General features: G+C 47.5%; 1 protein-coding gene across 1 annotated transcript in view; it reads left to right on the top strand.

Moving 5' to 3' along the window:
* The window catches only part of SNX31 (sorting nexin 31), a 133076-nt gene that overhangs the window by 43534 nt on the left and 70953 nt on the right, over positions 1-18589 (top strand). The gene's annotated exons all lie outside the window — the stretch shown is intronic.

The following is an 18589-nucleotide window of genomic DNA, read 5'->3' as shown; positions in this document are numbered from 1 at the left end:
CACCTGCCCTGACCCCCGGCCTTATCTACACTGTGAGGGTGCATGCCCACGAACGGATTTGTACTGCGGTTCCTGCAGTGTAATTCTGCGCGTGAACTCTGCAGCAATTAGGTTCTATTGAAACTAATAACTCTCTGGCAGCCAATGCCAATATGCGGATTTGCACTGTGGATTTCCGCGAGTGGTAAAAGAACGCGGTATGTTCTATTTTCCGCGGATTTACGCTGTGGGAGGTCTCCATTAATATAGCATTAATGGAGACCGCTGAAAAATGAGTGTTTTTCCGTGATCACCAGTGGGCGCATTTTGTTTTTAATCGCAATACTCCCACAGCGTAAATCCGCGGGCGTATCCCGCGACGCTCGTGGGCATGAGCCCAAAGTATTCTGCATTCCCTGACTCTGTTCTGTTTTACTACTATGTTTCTATGTACACACTCCAGTACTACATTATGGAAAACCTGACCAAGTGTATCAGCTCTTAACTAAAGTCCCACGGCGTGACTCTTGGGCAAATGATGCCCGCTACTTGTCCCTGCATGTACTCTCTCCTGGTGCTGCTGCACAGGAGTGAGTATCGTTGGCTCGCAGCGGGGAGGCTGGAGGAGGTTTCACTCCTTGCTCTCTCCCGCCCCTCTCCATTCATTTAACACAGTGGCCATTCAGTACTGAACGGCTGCTATTTACACTGAACGTCATTGTCCAAGAGTTTATGCAGCTTAGGGTTTTTACCAACTAGCGTTTTTTTAATGCTGCAATATTGCTGCGTTTTTTTTTTCACTGCAAATGTCAACGGGACTTTCTAATGTTACAATTGCATCACACAAAAATCGCAGAAGAGCAAACTTGCAATTTTTGTGCGATGTGATTTTAACATTGAAAAGTCCTGTTGACATTTGCAGTAAAAAAAAAATGCAGCGATATCGCAGGGTTAAAAACACGCTAGTTGGTAAAAGCCCTTAAAATCCTGAACAATGATCACTCACTGTAAACAGCCGCCCACTGTGAGACAATGATACTCGCTCCCATGCTATTGCATGGCAGCGAGTACATGCGGGGACGAATGACGGGCATCGTTTGCCCGACAGTTGTGCCGTGTAAATGGGGCTTAAGACCATTTCTAGGATAACAGTCTGGGGCTCTCTAAAGCAAAGACCAGATGCCAATTGGTGGGGTGAAAGAATGAAAACTAGGGAACCCCAGGTGCCGCCCCTGGATCTAGCCCCAGGTCAAATTAGGTCTCAGACACAGCACTGCTACCACAAGTCCTATCTGCCTCTTCCTTCTTGCTTAACCTTTGGCATAGGGTCTGTTTGTAGTCTCTTACCTTGCAGATGCATAGATCTCCATAGGAGCTGTAGACACAAAACAAATATTTATTTTTATTAAGATTAATTGCAAATTTGTGTCTTTTTCTTAGATACACTGGAGTAATAAGAATATGTTGCAAAGATGGACAAGCCTTTTAACTACTCTATACTTAGGCCCAATGTCCATTTGCATGCACAAATTCCACTGCTGAATCCCGCAGCGGAATCCCTGCTTGCCCGTGGCCATGGGGAGAAAAAAAGGTTTTCCTACCTCTCCGTCTCCAGCGCGGATCTCATCTGTGCTGGACGGATCTTCTTTCTGTAGCATGGCGGATGCGTATGGACATGCCGGCGACGTGTCGGACGCATGCGCAGTGCTATTTTTTAACGTCCTGCTTTCCCACAGATCCGCAGCACAGCCACAGTGACAACTGTGGCTGTGCCATGGATATGACGGCTTCCATTGACTTCAATGGAAGCCGTGCCGCGGAATCCGCGACCAAAATGGAGCATGCTGCAATTTTCTCCCACAGCACGTGATCTGCAAGGCGGGAGAAAATGGCATCCGTATGCTTTTAAATCGTTTGCAGATGTTAATGCATCCCTATTGGCTACTGAATGCTGTTTTTCTGCTCCAATAATGGAGCAAGAAAACTGAAACCAGAAGCACCAATGTGAATGACTCCTAAGCAGAATATTCCTTCAAACATTCTAAAATCAGCTTTACTAGTTAAGGCCTCTTGGTCTGCAGGATTTAGAATTGCAGCTTGCACCACGTACTTGCTTATTAACCTCTCTGGATTAAATCCTTGTAAAGTCTTGGCTACCACTGTTAAGAAGTATGCTCTGAGCTCTGCCTACAGGGACATTGCACTATTCTATTTTACATTCCCATTACGTTCAGACATGATTTAAAAATCTAGTATACATTTACCTGCTGATGCTTCTCCTGGGTATTCTTCAGCTGGGTATCCTATACCGTCATATTGTAGAATATGACCTTCTATTTCTCCGACATGGTGGAATTTTCCTCATGGTTGTCCCCTACCACCAGAGTATACCTGCCTTAAAACCTTTAAGGACTCCAACCCAAATTACCTTATACCCTCAAGCTCTGTAACCCAAATAACATGATGCCCTCAAAAGACTGAAACCCGATTGACTAAATTCCATAAGGACTGAAACCCAAATCACCTGATGCCCTCAAGGACTGGAACCTCTTACTATCGTTTGTAGCCCAAGTGGCTAGTGGGAATAAGGCAGGGGTAGGACTTGTCAAAAAGGGATGTCAGAAAAGTAATTTTCACACACCAAATAAAGGAATTGTGATTAGTAGAGGGAGTTCCCTGTTGATCCTTATGTCTTGCCTAGAGTGACGAGCGTGGAAGGAGGATGAACTCTATACTATCCATTGTTGCAGCTTATGGACGACAGTTGTAACCTTTACTGATGGTTGTTTGTTCCTTTAAATAGGACTTGTCAACTGAGAGACTGCTTGGTGGTTAATTTGTGTTCACTTTGTACATAAATGTAATTATGTATGTATAATTTATACGGTACATGTTGCATTTATGCCTTTGCTTTTCCCTATGGCACCATTATAACAAGCTGAAGTGGCTGGCTCTGGGAATAACTATCTAGTCTGTCAGCTACAAAGGAGAGAAGTACGCATGGTGAGTAGGCTGAAGATGAGCCAGATCCTAATAGGAAAAAGGATGCCAATGCGTTGCATCATCATAATGTGACAAGTAGTTGCTGGGAGAAGAAAGGTGTAGATAAAAATGGAAGTTTAGTGCCAGTAGAAGAGAGTGTGTATGGCATGTACAATGATTGGGCCTGGGGCTGGTTCCACCTACAAGGAGTAAGCAGAGAGCTTGGATAGACTTGAACATCTGGAGCGGAGGTGGATCGAAGGCTGCTAGATGTCATTTTCGTTGCTGAAAGCGGCATAGAGGGTTACCTGGAGTGTTGAGGAGGAGAAACTCCAAAGGACAGAAATTCTGCCGTTCCACTTAGCTCATGGTCTGCTCCCGTATAAACTCGATCTTGTTAACACTGAGACCCCTTGTAAGCCCGGGGCTAGATAAGGTAAATGTGAAGGAGGGTGGTTTGCAAAAGTACAGTTTAATGCTTGCTTTATAGGCCAAAATCATTGTTCACCTGGATACGGTTAGCTCCGGGGGAGAGTCTGCTGTGGTTACAGGGATAACAACAGCCTGGCTGACGCTAGGGTGGGGTTAGCAGTTTTTGGATCATACCCAGGGGAAAGTTATAGCCACAGAGATTATAACAAAATAGGTGCTCACCCAAAAGTCCTATCCCAGGGACATGTAGGATATAGTTACTGGCGTAACTATAGTGGATGCAGTTACACCCGGGCCTAGGAGCTTTAGGGGGCCCATAAGGCCTCTCTTCTCCATATAGGGACCCCAGTACTATGAGTAAAGCATTATAGTTGGGGGCCCTGTTACAGGTTTTGTATTGGGGCCCAACAGCTTCATGTTACGCCTCTGACATATAGTCATCAAGTCCAAGAAGATATCTAGTCGCTTTCTTGCAGTGAGCTGAAATGAAGTGAATAGTGACCACAGATGAATTTCTCACTCAGTACCTTAGTGGGTCCCCTGTTTACACGCGACTATTGCTCGTTTGAGCGATTTTTTTCAGCTGACAGTTGGCTTATGTACAGCCACCCTAAATTGCAAGGTGTACCAAAACTGAGTGTTAGTGGAAGTTAAAGCAATAGTTGGGTCTGTCTGTAGTAAAGATAACTTTATACGGGGCAACTATTACCAGAATTATTGCTGGTAACAGCTAATTTGAGCAATAGTCGTCCTGTGTACTCAGGGCATAGACAGAAATGGATCACTTGTTGGAGTCACTTGCTTTTTAGCAGAACTAAAAGCCAAGCAACTGTCGGCCTGTTTACTGTGAATAGAGGCAGGCGGGCTTGTACCATCTCCGAGTCACTCCACCTCCATTCACAGAACAATTATCGTTCGGCAGCGCCCGACAGTCGCCCCATGTAAAGGTACCTTAACTTTGTCATTGGTTGTGGCTCCTACAAAGTGAACAGGAATCAGAGATAAGAGGTTCTAACATTGTTCTTATCCTCTTGTTATATTCTGTTCAGCTACATTTTTATAACATTAAAGCAGTGGCATTACCTTGTTTACTTGAAACAGATATGATTCTATGCCTTGAGTATTGTAACTGTTAAAAGTATTGTGCCTTATTAAAGTGACTGCAACCAACAAGCTTTTGTGCCACTCTATCTGCAGTTCTATTCAGAAAAATTGAACTACTCGACAGCGATTGTCTTCTTTTTTTCCCCTCTAATTCAAAGATGTTATTTTGTCTTATAAAACAAAAGTGAAATGCACACTATCCCAGAGAAACATCTCGAAGGCACAGAGGAACAGAAGCATGTGTATGAACAAAAAGCATGATAAATTATAGCCGAGATCTCTATAGAGTTTCATGAGCACAATGAATATGATACAGGCAATGATGCAGTTCCAAGCATCGTGAATATCGTGAGTCCACGTATATGCATGGTAATGGCCAGTCGAAGTATAAGAGTGAGTAGCATCCACAAAGACTGAGGTGACTTGATGAACTGGAGAGGTCTCCAAAGTATAGCAAAAGGAATTGAAACAGTTGGAGTATCGCCTACAAGGAGAGAAAACATCCTGTACAAATAGAAAAGGGGGGGAAGAAAGAGAAAGGACTGTGAAGGGCCGAGAGTGGGAATGTTTTGGGTCCTTATGAACCGTGAGAGCAGTGTAAAGTGCCAAAAAGATTAGAAGTTGGCAAAGGGTATCAAGGAGTCTGCAATCAAGGAGTATAGTTAACCCAAAAAAGTTTTGGTACATGTGGAAAGTTTGGAATGTAGACTAGTGTAACCATGTGTTATGGAATCAATCAATTATTTCAGGGGACTGCAATTAATTCTTTCAAACATCGGGTTCGTCTTATTTCATTGTACTACTTCTCGAGGGTTGGGGAGTCAGCAGATTTCCCATGACGATAAGTAACTGGTTTTGACAATTTACCCTTATTTAGATCTTCCTGATATATCTAAATATTACGTTTGTACCTTTACAATGTATTTAGACCATACTATGCAACTGGCCTACATGCCCCGTTAGAAGCCTAGGTTGGGCTATTGGATGGCATGCTTCTTTTTATTGAAGCCTTTTTATATAGGTTCTTTCTGAGTATAGTGAATTAAAATTCCCTTCGATTGTGCAAACCCTTGTAGAATTAAGCTAAGTTTTATGGGCAGTCACATAACTGCGGGGATCATCATTATCCAGTCATACTGGAACAAGGTAGAGAATGACATTGTTACAACGGATGAGGACATCGACAACATTGTTTGAGTCAGAGACAAAGCTTTAATAGAAGCTACAGGATTACATTGTAAAAGCATTGTAGTGAAAGGTGTGGTACTTGTGCGTTTTCTTCAGGCAGGGCCACGTTTTCACATGTAGTTGATCCAGCTGACTAGACCTGACATTGAGCTGTGAAGTGGATGATGCTCAAATATTTGGTTCTGAGAAAGTCTTGAGCAAACTCCCTTCTGCCTGCGTTCGCCTGCTTCATTGGTCAGCTTGGTTGTACGGTATATTACTTTTAGGATCACATGTATTACTAGATGTTGAGGTATGTGCTGGAGTCCAGACGTATAAGTAATTACAGTACACCCTCCTGTGGGCCAATGTGGAATAAGCAAGGGATTTTTTGCATTAACAGATCATAATGAGTTTTGGACCATTTAGACACAACAATTATCGCTCAAAGGCAATCTTTTGAGCGATAATCATTGTGTGCATTGACACGGTACGATGATCGCTCAAAATTCGCTCAAACGGCAGTCTGAGTGACAGTTTTGAGCATTCACTTTGCATAAGCTCTTAAGTAGCCAATTAGCTACTTAACAGCTTATTAGTGTGTAAATGAAGGCTCCTGCTGTATACAGAAGACAGCTGGAGTGCTGTCTTCTGTATACAGCTGCTATGTTCCCGCTGAGCACTCCAAGCGGGTTATGCAGACCACAGCTGGAGTGCTGTCTTCTGCATAGTCCTGCTGTGCTCACGGAGCAGTCAGCTAGTATACAGCTGAGTGCACTGAGCAGGGTATGCAGAACACAGCTGGAGTGCTGTTTTCTGCTGTGTTCACGGAGCAGTCAACTGGTATACAGCTGAGTGCACCAAGCAGGGTATGCAGAACACAGCTGAAGTGCTGTCTTCTGCATACTTCTGTTGTGTTCTCCATGCGGGATACCGGCTGAAACAATAGTATAAGCGGTATCCCGCTGAGAACTCAGCACACGGTCCTGATAAGACTCAGTGGTGTCTTTCATCTAGCTGAAAGACAACGATGAGCGAATCGTTAACAAAAACTGCCCGATGGCCACGTGTTTAGACCATGATTATCACTCAAAAGATGCCCTTAGAGTGATGATCGTTGTGTCTAAATGGCACTTTACTTATGGATCTTGTATTAAAAAGGCGATGTTCTTTCTACGAGAGAATGCGAACTTTAATGGAAAGCGATGGTGTTTATGGAATGTCTAATGATGAAGCGGCCTTCTGGGCTTCTTACTTGACCTCCACGTTCTTTGGACCTTACACCTTGTGAATCTTTTTTCTCTGGGGGAGTGTTAACATTATGGTACGTGCCATCCCTCACCACCCATCATGCATGATCTGCGAGGAAGCATCATAAGAGCCACTGCATCAGTCAATAGTAATCTGGTATGGCAGGAACTGGACTACACGCTTCGAAGCATGTTGATGGACAAAAGGGGCTTACATTGATCCCCCCTGATGTGAAAAACATTTTTGACGTTGCTCAACAAAACTTTTAGTTTCTGTTTCTATTGATATCAAATGTATGGATCTGAGTGTCATTAAGGCCTTTATCACACGAGCAACATTATGTTACGGCACTCTGCCCCCCGAGCGCCAGTTGGGGTGCCCTGATCTCCTGCACCCCACTGTCCCTGCCTACTTGCCTCGGCCCTGGCTAACCCCAGGCGGACAACTGGGCGGCAGTCCCTGCACTGGCTAGGGACCTGGCGACTACCTGGATGGAACAACTAACAGGGGACAGAGTGCCGACAGAAGAGGCAGGTGAAACAGACCAACAAAACTACGAGGTGAAACAAGGCTGGAGGTGGAGCTCACAGGCAAACGAAAGGAAACTGACAAGCAACTAGGACAGACTAGAATAGACCTGACTAGAGGCTAGCAGAACCAATAACTGGCAGTGAGTTCAGGTCACTGCCAGCCTTTTAACTAAAAGCCTCCGCCCCGGGGCGGAGAGTGGGAGGAGCCGACTCTCCCCCTGTTGCATAAGGGAGGTGGATGAGAGCGGGCGGCACCCTACGGGCGGACACGCCCACGCCGCAGCACGCTGGCTGCTCCACGCTGCTGCACGCTGGCTGCTCCACGCCGCCGGGAGATCCCTGACAGCACAGCTCCGGGGCGCCGAAGCCGAGCTCGAAGCGGCGCGCGCCGGCCGCGGGACCCAGCGCCGCCCTGCATGGTAACATTACCCCCCCTCTGACGGGGGACCTCCGGGCCCCCGGAAACTCGACCAGGCTTATCTGGAAAACGACGGTGGAACCGCCGTACCAACACGGGAGCATGAACATCACATGCGGCCACCCAGGAATGATCTTCTGGTGGAAAACCCTTCCAGACCACCAAGTATTGTAGGATTCCTCGACACCGACGAGAGTCCAGTATCTCCTGGACCTCGTATTCGACTTCATCCCGGACCAGGGTGGGCGGAGGGGGACCGGAGGTGGGTATCACCGAAGGGACAAAAGGTTTCAGCAGCGACTTATGGAATACCCTGTGAACCCTCCATGTGGTTGGCAACCCCAGCTCGTAGGCGAGTGGGTTCACCACACGTGTGATGGCAAACGGCCCCACGTAACGTGGCGCCAGCTTCAAGGACGGGACCCGCAATTTGAGATTTTTAGAAGACAGGTATACCTTCTGTCCCACCCTGTAAGGTTCAGACACAGACAGACTCTTCCCACTGCGCAACTGCATACGGGCCCCCGCTGCCTCCAAGTTTCTCTGCACCTCTTTCCATACTCCCCGAAGCGTATCTGTGGCGTCATCCGCTGCCGGACAGAGCGACGGAGTAGGGATTGCTGTAAGGAAGCGAGGATGCTGACCGTATACACTAAAAAATGGAGACACCCCAGTAGAAGAACAAAGGCGGTTGTTTAGTGCAAACTCTGCCAACGGCAGGAACTCTGCCCACTGGTAAGCCTTTTCGCTGGCAAACAACCGTAAATATTGCACTAAGTCTTGGTTCTTCCGCTCAGTCTGACCATTAGTCTGCGGGTGGAACGCTGACGAGAAGGAAAGCGACGTTCCCAGGTTTCTGCAGAAGGCACGCCAAAACTGCGACACAAACTGAACCCCGCGATCAGATACAATATTTTGGGGAACCCCATGTAGGCGAATTATTTCCTTTACAAAAATCGTGGCAAATTCTTTTGCCGAGGGTAGCTTTTTTAACGCCACAAAATGTGCCATCTTTGAGAACCGGTCGACCACCACTAAGATAGTGGTGCATTTCTGGGATTCTGGTAGGTCAGTGATGAAATCTACTGATAAGTGAGACCAGGGACTGGAAGGAACCGGTAGTGGTCTCAGAGGACCCTCCGGAGGACGCCGCCGACTCTTATTGCGAGCACAGACCGAGCAACCCCTCACAAAGTTGCGGATCTCCTGAGACATGCCTGGCCACCAGAAGTATCGGGAGCAAAGCTCCAGGGTCCCCTGGAACCCTGGATGCCCGGCGAGAGCCGACGAGTGGGACTCATCCATGACTCTAGGGCGTAGGGTCTCTGGCACAAACCATCTGCCCTCCGGCACCCCTGACGGAGCGTCCTGCTGGGCATCCTGTAGTTGAGGGACGAAGTTAGACTCTAACACTGCCACCACCACGCCGGGGGCTAAGATATTCTCGGGAGTCATGGTCCCACTGTCTGGTACCCCGAAACTCCGTGACAGAGCATCCGCCTTCACGTTCTTCTCTCCGGGGATATATGTCACGACAAAGTTAAACCTGGCGAAGAACAACGCCCACCTGGCTTGACGAGCAGTGAGTCTTTTCGCATTGGCGAGATATACCAGATTCTTGTGATCAGTATATACGGTAATTGGGTGTCTAGCACCCTCAAGATGGTGTCGCCACTCTTCCAGAGCCCATTTGATAGCCAACAATTCCCGGTTACCCACGTCGTAGTTGCGCTCTGCTGAATTGAATTTTCGCGAAAAGAACGCACATGGGCTATAGCCAGACCTCCCACTGACTTCCTGCGACAATACTGCTCCTGTCCCCACTTCCGACGCGTCTACCTCAATAAAAAAGGGTAGTAGTGCGTCCGGCTGTATTAGCACCGGGGCAGTCGTGAATGCCTTTTTTAGACGGCTAAAGGCCTCAAGGGCTGCAGGCGACCACTTACCCAAGTCAGCCCCCTTCTTAGTCAGGTCGGTCAGAGGTTGAGCAATAACTGAGTAATTTCTAATGAATTTGCGGTAGAAATTTGCAAAACCTAAGAACCGCTGGAGAGCCTTGAGGTTGTCGGGTCTGACCCATTGGGAGATTGCTGCTACTTTATCAGACTCCATCTGAATCTCTGTGGGGGAAATTACATAACCAAGGAAGGATACTTGTTTAGAGCCAAATGTACATTTCTCTAATTTGACAAAAAGTTGATACTCGCGCAAACGGGTCAGGACCAACCTCAGGTGCCGCACATGTGAATCCCAGTCAGGTGAGTACACCAGGATGTCGTCCAGATAAATGACCAGAAATACCCCCAGGAAGTCGTGGAAGACTGCGTTCATAAAACCCTGAAACACAGCGGGGGCATTACAGAGTCCAAAAGGCATGACCAGACATTCAAAATGTCCTAACGGGGTGTTGAACGCTGTCTTCCATTCATCTCCCTCTCTGATGCGAATTAAATTGTAAGCCCCCCTTAAGTCCAGTTTGGAGAACCAGTGAGCCCCTACCACCTGATTCAACAAGTCAGGAATTAGGGGCAAGGAGCACTGGTTCTTCACAGTGATTTTATTCAAGGCCCGATAATCCACACAAGGCCTTAGTGTCCCGTCCTTCTTCTCTACAAAGAAGAGACCTGCCCCGGCCGGGGACCTGGACGGCCGGATATGTCGGTTGGCCAGAGCTTCCGAGACATAGGACTTGAGGGCTTCATGCTCACGACCTGACAGATTGAATATGGCTCCCTTAGGGATGGGACCGTCGGGAATCAGGTCGATACCACAGTCCCACTCCCTATGGGGGGGCAGAGCCTTAGACAGTCGTTTGGAGAATACATCCTGAAAGTCTGACAAATACTCCGGAATGAGCACCGTATCTGCGGAGCACACAGCTATAGTAGACAGGTGATTGTGACACGATGACCCCCAATGAGTCAATTCCCGGGTGGACCAATCAAATTGGGGGTTGTGCAGTGCCAACCAGGGCATACCAAGCACCACATCAACCGACATTTTTTCCATAACCAAGAAAGACAGTTCTTCCGAGTGGAGGACCCCCACCGTGAACTGTAATCTTGGGGTCCTCCATCGTACCAAGCCTGTAGAGAGAGGGGTAGCATCAATGCTGGTAAAATGAATTGGCGTCTTCAACGCCACAAATTCCGCCATCAGAGAACGGACAAAACCCAGACTTATCAAGTTAGCGGCTGCTCCGGAATCAATAAACGCCCGCCCTGATCGGGAAAAATCCCCGAATCTAACATGACACGGTACCAAAAGTTTAGGAAGTACCTGAAGTCCTAGGCGATCCTCCCTGCAATCGCCTAGGACTCGGAGTTTTCCGCCGGTTCCGGCTGCGGGCGTTTGAGACCTCAGTGGGCAGGTTATCACCCGATGTCCAGCTTTCCCGCAGTAGAGGCAGAGACGATGCAACAAACGGATCCGGCGTCGCTCTTTGGGGTCCAGCGGGTCCACCTCCATCGGCTCGGGCGCAGAGACTGGTAAGGAGGAGGAGGGACCAGGGCCACTGACCTCCCTGACTCTACGGGTCTGCCTGTCCTGCTTCCTAGACCTGAGCCTCCTATCTGCTCTCACCGCTAGCTCCATAGCCTCCCTTAAGGACCCGGGAACGGGATGGGAAATTAACAGGTCTTTAACTGCGTCCGAGAGGCTCTGCAGAAAAATGTCCTTCAGCGCGCTATCGTTCCATGTCGTATCCCCCGCATAGAGTCTGAAGTTGGAGCAATAATCCTCCACACACGACAACCCCTGCCGCAGCGCCAACAACTGGGAAACCGCCAACCCCGCTCGGTCCGGTTCGTCGAAGATACCCCCGAGTTCCTGAAAAAAGGAGTCCACGGACTGCAGGCAGGAGGAACCCTCGGGGATGGAGAAAGCCCATGTCTGTGCCGAGCCCCGCAGCAGGGACATTATCAGCCCGACCCTCTGAGCCTCCGACCCGGAAGAACGGAGACGCATGCGAAAAAACAGGCGACACGCCTGTCGGAAAACAAAAAACTTGTTCCTCTCCCCAGAAAACACCTCGGGAAGAGGGCACTTGGGTTCGGGGCTGGTTGAGGCGTCCGACCCCTGCGACACCCCCCGCTGCTCCTGGGCCACCATGCGGGCGGATAAATCCTGGATCACAGGCACCAGGGCCTGCAGCTGGTTCGTGAGGGAACTGATCGCCTCCATGACAAAAACGGTTTTAAAGGGCCAGTTATTATGTTACGGCACTCTGCCCCCCGAGCGCCAGTTGGGGTGCCCTGATCTCCTGCACCCCACTGTCCCTGCCTACTTGCCTCGGCCCTGGCTAACCCCAGGCGGACAACTGGGCGGCAGTCCCTGCACTGGCTAGGGACCTGGCGACTACCTGGATGGAACAACTAACAGGGGACAGAGTGCCGACAGAAGAGGCAGGTGAAACAGACCAACAAAACTACGAGGTGAAACAAGGCTGGAGGTGGAGCTCACAGGCAAACGAAAGGAAACTGACAAGCAACTAGGACAGACTAGAATAGACCTGACTAGAGGCTAGCAGAACCAATAACTGGCAGTGAGTTCAGGTCACTGCCAGCCTTTTAACTAAAAGCCTCCGCCCCGGGGCGGAGAGTGGGAGGAGCCGACTCTCCCCCTGATGCATAAAGGGAGGTGGATGAGAGCGGGCGGCACCCTACGGGCGGACACGCCCACGCCGCAGCACGCTGGCTGCTCCACGCTGCTGCACGCTGGCTGCTCCACGCCGCCGGGAGATCCCTGACAGCACAGCTCCGGGGCGCCGAAGCCGAGCTCGAAGCGGCGCGCGCCGGCCACGGGACCCAGCGCCGCCCTGCATGGTAACACATTAATATCGCCGTGAGAAAATTGCAGTGATATCGCACCTGTGTTCTGTGCGATATCATTGTGTTCTCTCGCGGCAATATTGCATTTTTGTAGTGCTCTTTTGCCAGGATTTTCATGGGGGACTGAAATATAAGCCCTGCCCTGAAAATAAGCCCCAGCCCCATTAAAAACAAAAAACCCCACAGTACATCACCTACCAGGTGCTGTCCGCTCTGCTGCACTTCTCCGCCGAAGCACCGGCCCACTTGTCTGCAGTCTTCAGCCAGCGCTTCCTGGTGAGGGGGTTCAAAAATCCAATGTGATGTCTGTGATTGGTTCATTGAGCGCTGCAGTGATTGACTGAGCCCCAGTGCTCGAGAACCAATCACAGCAATCACATTGGATTTTTGAACCCCCTGACCAGGAAGCGCTGGCTGAAGGCTGCAGACAAGTGTGCCGGAGCTTCGGAGGAGAAGTGCGGCGGAGCAGACAGCACCTGGTAGGTGATGTATTGTGGTTTTTTTGGTTTTTAATGCAGCTAGGGGTTATTTTGGGGAAAACCGTAGGATTTCTCACTGTAAAAGTTGCATCGCTCCTGATAAACAGGCATTTCACAGTTAAGCAATTTTTTGGCAAATACAGTGCAGGTAACTTTAACTGTGTAAGAACACACAACGTGCCATTTTCTAGCATGGAAAGGCAATAATAGCAGACATCCAGTTCCTTTTCCATCGCTGTCTAATAGGAAAAAACAGAAAAGCACAACTACAGTAGACAAAACAGCTCTAAAATTGGATCAGTGAGCAAGGGAAAAACATCGACTGGTCAGATGAATCCAGATTTCTGTTGCAGAATGCCGATGGAAATTTGGAACAAGCAACATGAATTGCCGACCCTTCCTGTGAGGAGACAACAGGTCAAACTGATGGTGGCGTAATGGTTGCCATCAGTGTAAAGTTTGCCATAGCATCCCTGCGACAGCTATATATTATAACAGCAGAAACATTTATGGGACAAAGATCAGTAATGTATTATTGATTAAAAATCTGCAGGATTTAGATAAAGGCATACACAATTCTTTAAAGCAGGGGTGGACAGCATAAAGCCCAAGGTGGTTAGAAACGAAGGACTCCCTCAACCTCGAAAGACCAATTACATGGTAGACTTAAGAAGGAATTTATGAAGACCGGCATTTCATACACCAGTCTTAATCCCCACTTTGTTGGAGTAGAGCGCACTAAGCCAATTAAGAGGGGCATGCCTCAATAGAGTTGGCTGTTCATGCAGCAGAGACTGAAATGTGTGCCTGCTAGAATTTACTGCACCTTCTGCTACAAGTTGTAAGAAATCTGTTGGTCCGTAAGAAACTCCTGCCTATGTAAGCCCTGACCACTTTTCAATAGTGGCAAAAATGCAAAAAAAGAGAAAAAGCCACAAATTAAAAGTGCAGATATGGCATAAAGTATGACCTTTTACATCATAAAACTACAGATTACATTTTAAGCAGTATGCTGCTATTCTCCTTGTCCCATCTCTGGTCTTGTTTCTATTTTTTATACATTGAAGGGTGATCCAGGATTAGTAATCATGGCTGCTTGCTCCCACAAATAGCGGCCACACTTCCTTTCACTTCAACTGCGCTGAACAGCAATAGCAGACAAAAGCTGTGGACATACGTGGCACTGTTTCTGGAATAAAGCAGCCATGTCACCCTAGTCAAGTAATAAAACCTGTGGGCTGCATTCACACAAACGTATATTGGCTTGGTTTTCACGCCGAGCCGATATACGTCGTCCTCATGTGCAGGGGGGGAGGATGGAAGAGCCAGGAGCAGGAACTGAGCTCCCGCCCCCTCTCTGCCTCCTCTTCGCCCCTCTGCACTATTTGCAATGGGGAGAGGCGGAATGGGGGCAGGGCTAATTCGTGAAACTTAGCTCTGTCCCCACCCCGCCTCCTTTCATTGCAAATAGTGCATAGGGGTGGAGAGGAAGCAGAGAGGGGGCGGGAGCTCAGTTCCTGCTCCTGGCTCTTCCATCCCCCCCCCCCCTGCACACGAGGAGAACGTATATCGGCTCAGCGTGAAAACCGAGCCAATATACGTTCGTGGGAATGCAGCCTTATAATGTGGTTGCCCAGCCTTTTTCTCATCTGATGACTTATCCCCTGGTGGGAGGTCCACCACTTGACTCAGTTCAGAGGATTTGTCTGCACTCCTGCCTTGTCTATTTCTGTAAAGACACTCCGTGTAAAAGAAAGAAAAAAAATATGAAAGCACCTAGAAGTGATTGTTGGAACGGAAAGAAACGGTGTGTAATTGTAACGTTAATATAAGAAAGTGATTACAATACCAGAGCAAAAGGATCATTTATTACGGAAAACTGACCACTTGAAGGGAGACTATCTAGTACCCTGCTGTACCGCCTCTAGCTTGGATACCAGATGTGATACAGGCAGTATGGAGGCTCTAGTACCCTGCTGTACCGCCTCTAGCTTGGATACCAGATGTGATACAGGCGGGCATGGAGGCTCTAGGACCCTGTTGTACCGCCTCTAGCTTGGATACAAGATGTGATACAGGCAGTATGGAGGCTCTAGTACCCTGTTGTACCGCCTCTAGCTTGGATGCAAGATATCATACTGGGAAGGTAGGCTCTAGTACCCTGTTGGACGCCTCTAGCTTGGATACAAGATGTGATATGGGGGGGGGGGGGCATGGAGGCTCTAGTACTCTGTTGGGGGAGGGGGGGGGGGGTGAAGTACAGAGGCTTGTTTATGATCAGATGATCCTCTTCCCGGTGGTCTGCCCAGGGCATCCTGAGCCCGATTGTCTTGTGTAAATGCTCTCACACATCCACTGGTGCAAATACCTACCAACATGCTGGCCAGGATCGCCCAGGAAGCACGTAATTCATTGATACGATGATCCAGCTTCTCCATCACACAAGTAGCCTCCAAGAACCATTTTATAGGTCATGGGTGGAGCCACTTTTAGGGCTCAGCTGTGGGTTTCTACCGTGGTGTTTAGAAGTAGGTACCACACCGAAAAATGTGTTGATTCCAGCGTGTGAACATACCCGAACTCTACATATTGACATCTGAAAGTTATCATGCCCTTTGTCAATAGTGCATCCCTTTCCTACACACTCACATACGTCTCAGTGCTGTTACAGTACATCTACTCAGGGGGGACTGTGCAATGCTTAAGGGGCTGACAGCCATCCCAGTACTTCCAATGATGATCGCTCAGTGAATGGATGCAGATGGGTTCCAGTCGCCCGCCTCCATTCTGAGGGAACAGGCAGTCATTCAATACGCTTGTGTGAGGGAGCTCTAAGGCCCCCTGGTTAATGAATGTATAATCCGAGTTTAGTAGCCATTGTGGGCACAAGTCCTATACTTGTGTAGGTTAATAAACCACTGCGATGCCTCAATGGTCTTAGTATTAAAAAGAAGGCAAGTATCTCGAACTGGGAGAGGCACCCCAAATATTATTAACACCCCAGTAATTTACTGAGCTCTGTACTGAATCACTGGAGCTTGCAAAAGAAAATTCCCCTCCCAACAACCCAAAAGGACAATTTTTTAATCCATTTTTCATTCTGGATATGGACAAACAAACCCTTATTGACCAAGTTACATCAGACTGCATATCCTCTTCGGAGTGGTGATGGAATTTCCTTTCTGCGAGTTAAGCACCATTACAGATGTCTAAATAGTCAGACCATACAATACGCCATTTAACAAAAAAAACTATTCTTAGGCATTTTAGACCTAAAACATAAAAACTGCAAAATGTATATCTCCATCAACCAAGCAGACCACTTGCCACTCCGGTTACTGTGGAAAATAGAAAAAGATTTTATATATGGAGCCCTTTCTGCTCATAACCAGCCCTACAGTAATACATTTTAAACAACAAAACTCAACGACCACAGACTTGTCCTTGGAACTGATAGTCTATATACAAAAACAAGGAAGAAAGTAAAAAGGGGAAAATTACACATTTTTTTGAAAAGCCAAAAATTTGCAAAAAAATCCCTTTTCTAATGTATACTAAAAAAAAATAATTAAAAAAATTAAAAAAGCAGCAAGAAATGACAGCCCATAGATACGTACTTGAACTACGTACTAAAAAATAAAGTCTGGCTACCCCCTAAATTTAAGGGGGAAAAAAAAGGGAGGGGGGGGGGGGAGTAATGGGGATATTTTTACTCACTGGCGATACTATGCATTATGGATTACTGGATGCTCCGACTCTACAGAATGTCATTTTTATAATCTTGCATCTCACCAGCGACGCTTACTGCCATCTACTCCGTTCCAGTCTGGTGGCAGCAATCTGTTAGGGGTTCAGTGTTTTCAGAACAGAACTATTAGACTTCCTCTCTTTTTACTCTATTAAGCAAATCTGTCACCCTGGAAACAGCATAATTTGAGGAAATCGTCTAAAATCAGGCCAAATGTGGTAACATATCCCTGTGCATATGGAGCAATGTGAAGTTTCAAATGTATGCCTGAACTTTGCTATAACCCCCCAAGGACTACAATTTCCAGTATCTAGCCATTGTTAAGCCCAGTCTGCATACATGTATACCAAGACTCTGCTTGCTGTCATGTATGTTACTCCCATAGTTGTACCCCTGAGTAGAAACTCCGCTAACAGAAATTAAACTGGAGGAAGCACTCAGACGTAGTATTAGGGAGGGAGGGGAGCATTTCTTTATCATATGCAATTTCTAACATTGGGATCACAAATGACATTAGAATCAATGCGATTTCATAAGAATGGTGCAGAAGTAAAGTTTATTTCTTCCTACATGAAATGACCTACAACAGCCAGAATGACATGAAACTCTAAGTATTGAATGCACCTTACAGCTGTTCTACGTAGACGCCATTGGTGGCACGGCCAATGTCAAGTCGGTAGTCCAGTTCTGCCCAGACGTGTCCCGGTATATCCTCAGTTATTAATTCCACTACAGCAAAGATGCGTTGTCTTAGGTCATCTAGGGTCACCATCGGAGCAGACATCGAAATCTGTGAGTTACATTAAAAGCTTAGAGTTCTTCTATCTTTTCATGTCATTCTGGCTGTGGTTCATGTAGGAATAAATCAGCTTTACTTTTGCGCCATTCTGTATAAAATCACCATGTTGTGTTCCAACTATGACCTGCCACACCAACAGATATAACCATATTTTAAATATGGACTACCTTCTTCTACCCTCCCATTATAATAATGGCGCTCAGCGGGTTGAACATCACGTGTCCAACAGTCTACAAGCTCCAGCATTCTCTTCCAATGTACGAAAGCCGCTTCCCCCCCCCCCCCCTCTTACTTTTCGCTAGATGGAAAGCCCAAAAACATAGTGGCAGTTCTGACTGATAAACTGGCTTACCGGTGGAGGTTCAGGGTGGACTGTTGGTGAGTCGCTGTGCCAACTTCATATAAAAAGGACCACGGTAGAGTCTCTCAGTTATTGGGAAATGGATGGCACAAGGGTAATTTCACCTTGTGAAGATCGATAAAGAGGCTTCAGTAGATTTATAGGCCAGGCAATCCTTTTCAAGCCTTAACCTTCTCTGCAAGGAAACTGAAGCCCTCTCAACCCACATCACAGGCTTCTTAATCCAGTTAACCAGTAACCTGCTGTACACTGACAAGGGGCAAAGCCCCCCGAAACTGCTGTTTATAGAGATCGTTACCTTTTCTTTCTGTGAAGGACTCTGGTTTAGGTTTATATTCCGAGTTATGTAACAAGACCTATTAGAATGTCAGACATTGATTAACAGGCAAGCTGTCTTCCAATAGGTGGCGCTGCAGAAGCATTGTACCATCTCCCATTTGCAAGGAAATAAAAGTAGTGACACCAGTGTCGCCGCACTAAAGGGGTTATCCCAGAATCCAATATTTTTTT

The sequence above is a fragment of the Eleutherodactylus coqui genome, chromosome 9 (genome assembly GCF_035609145.1).
Source record: "Eleutherodactylus coqui strain aEleCoq1 chromosome 9, aEleCoq1.hap1, whole genome shotgun sequence".
NCBI lineage: Eukaryota > Metazoa > Chordata > Amphibia > Anura > Eleutherodactylidae > Eleutherodactylus > Eleutherodactylus coqui.
This window is presented reverse-complemented; position numbering and strand designations above follow the sequence as displayed.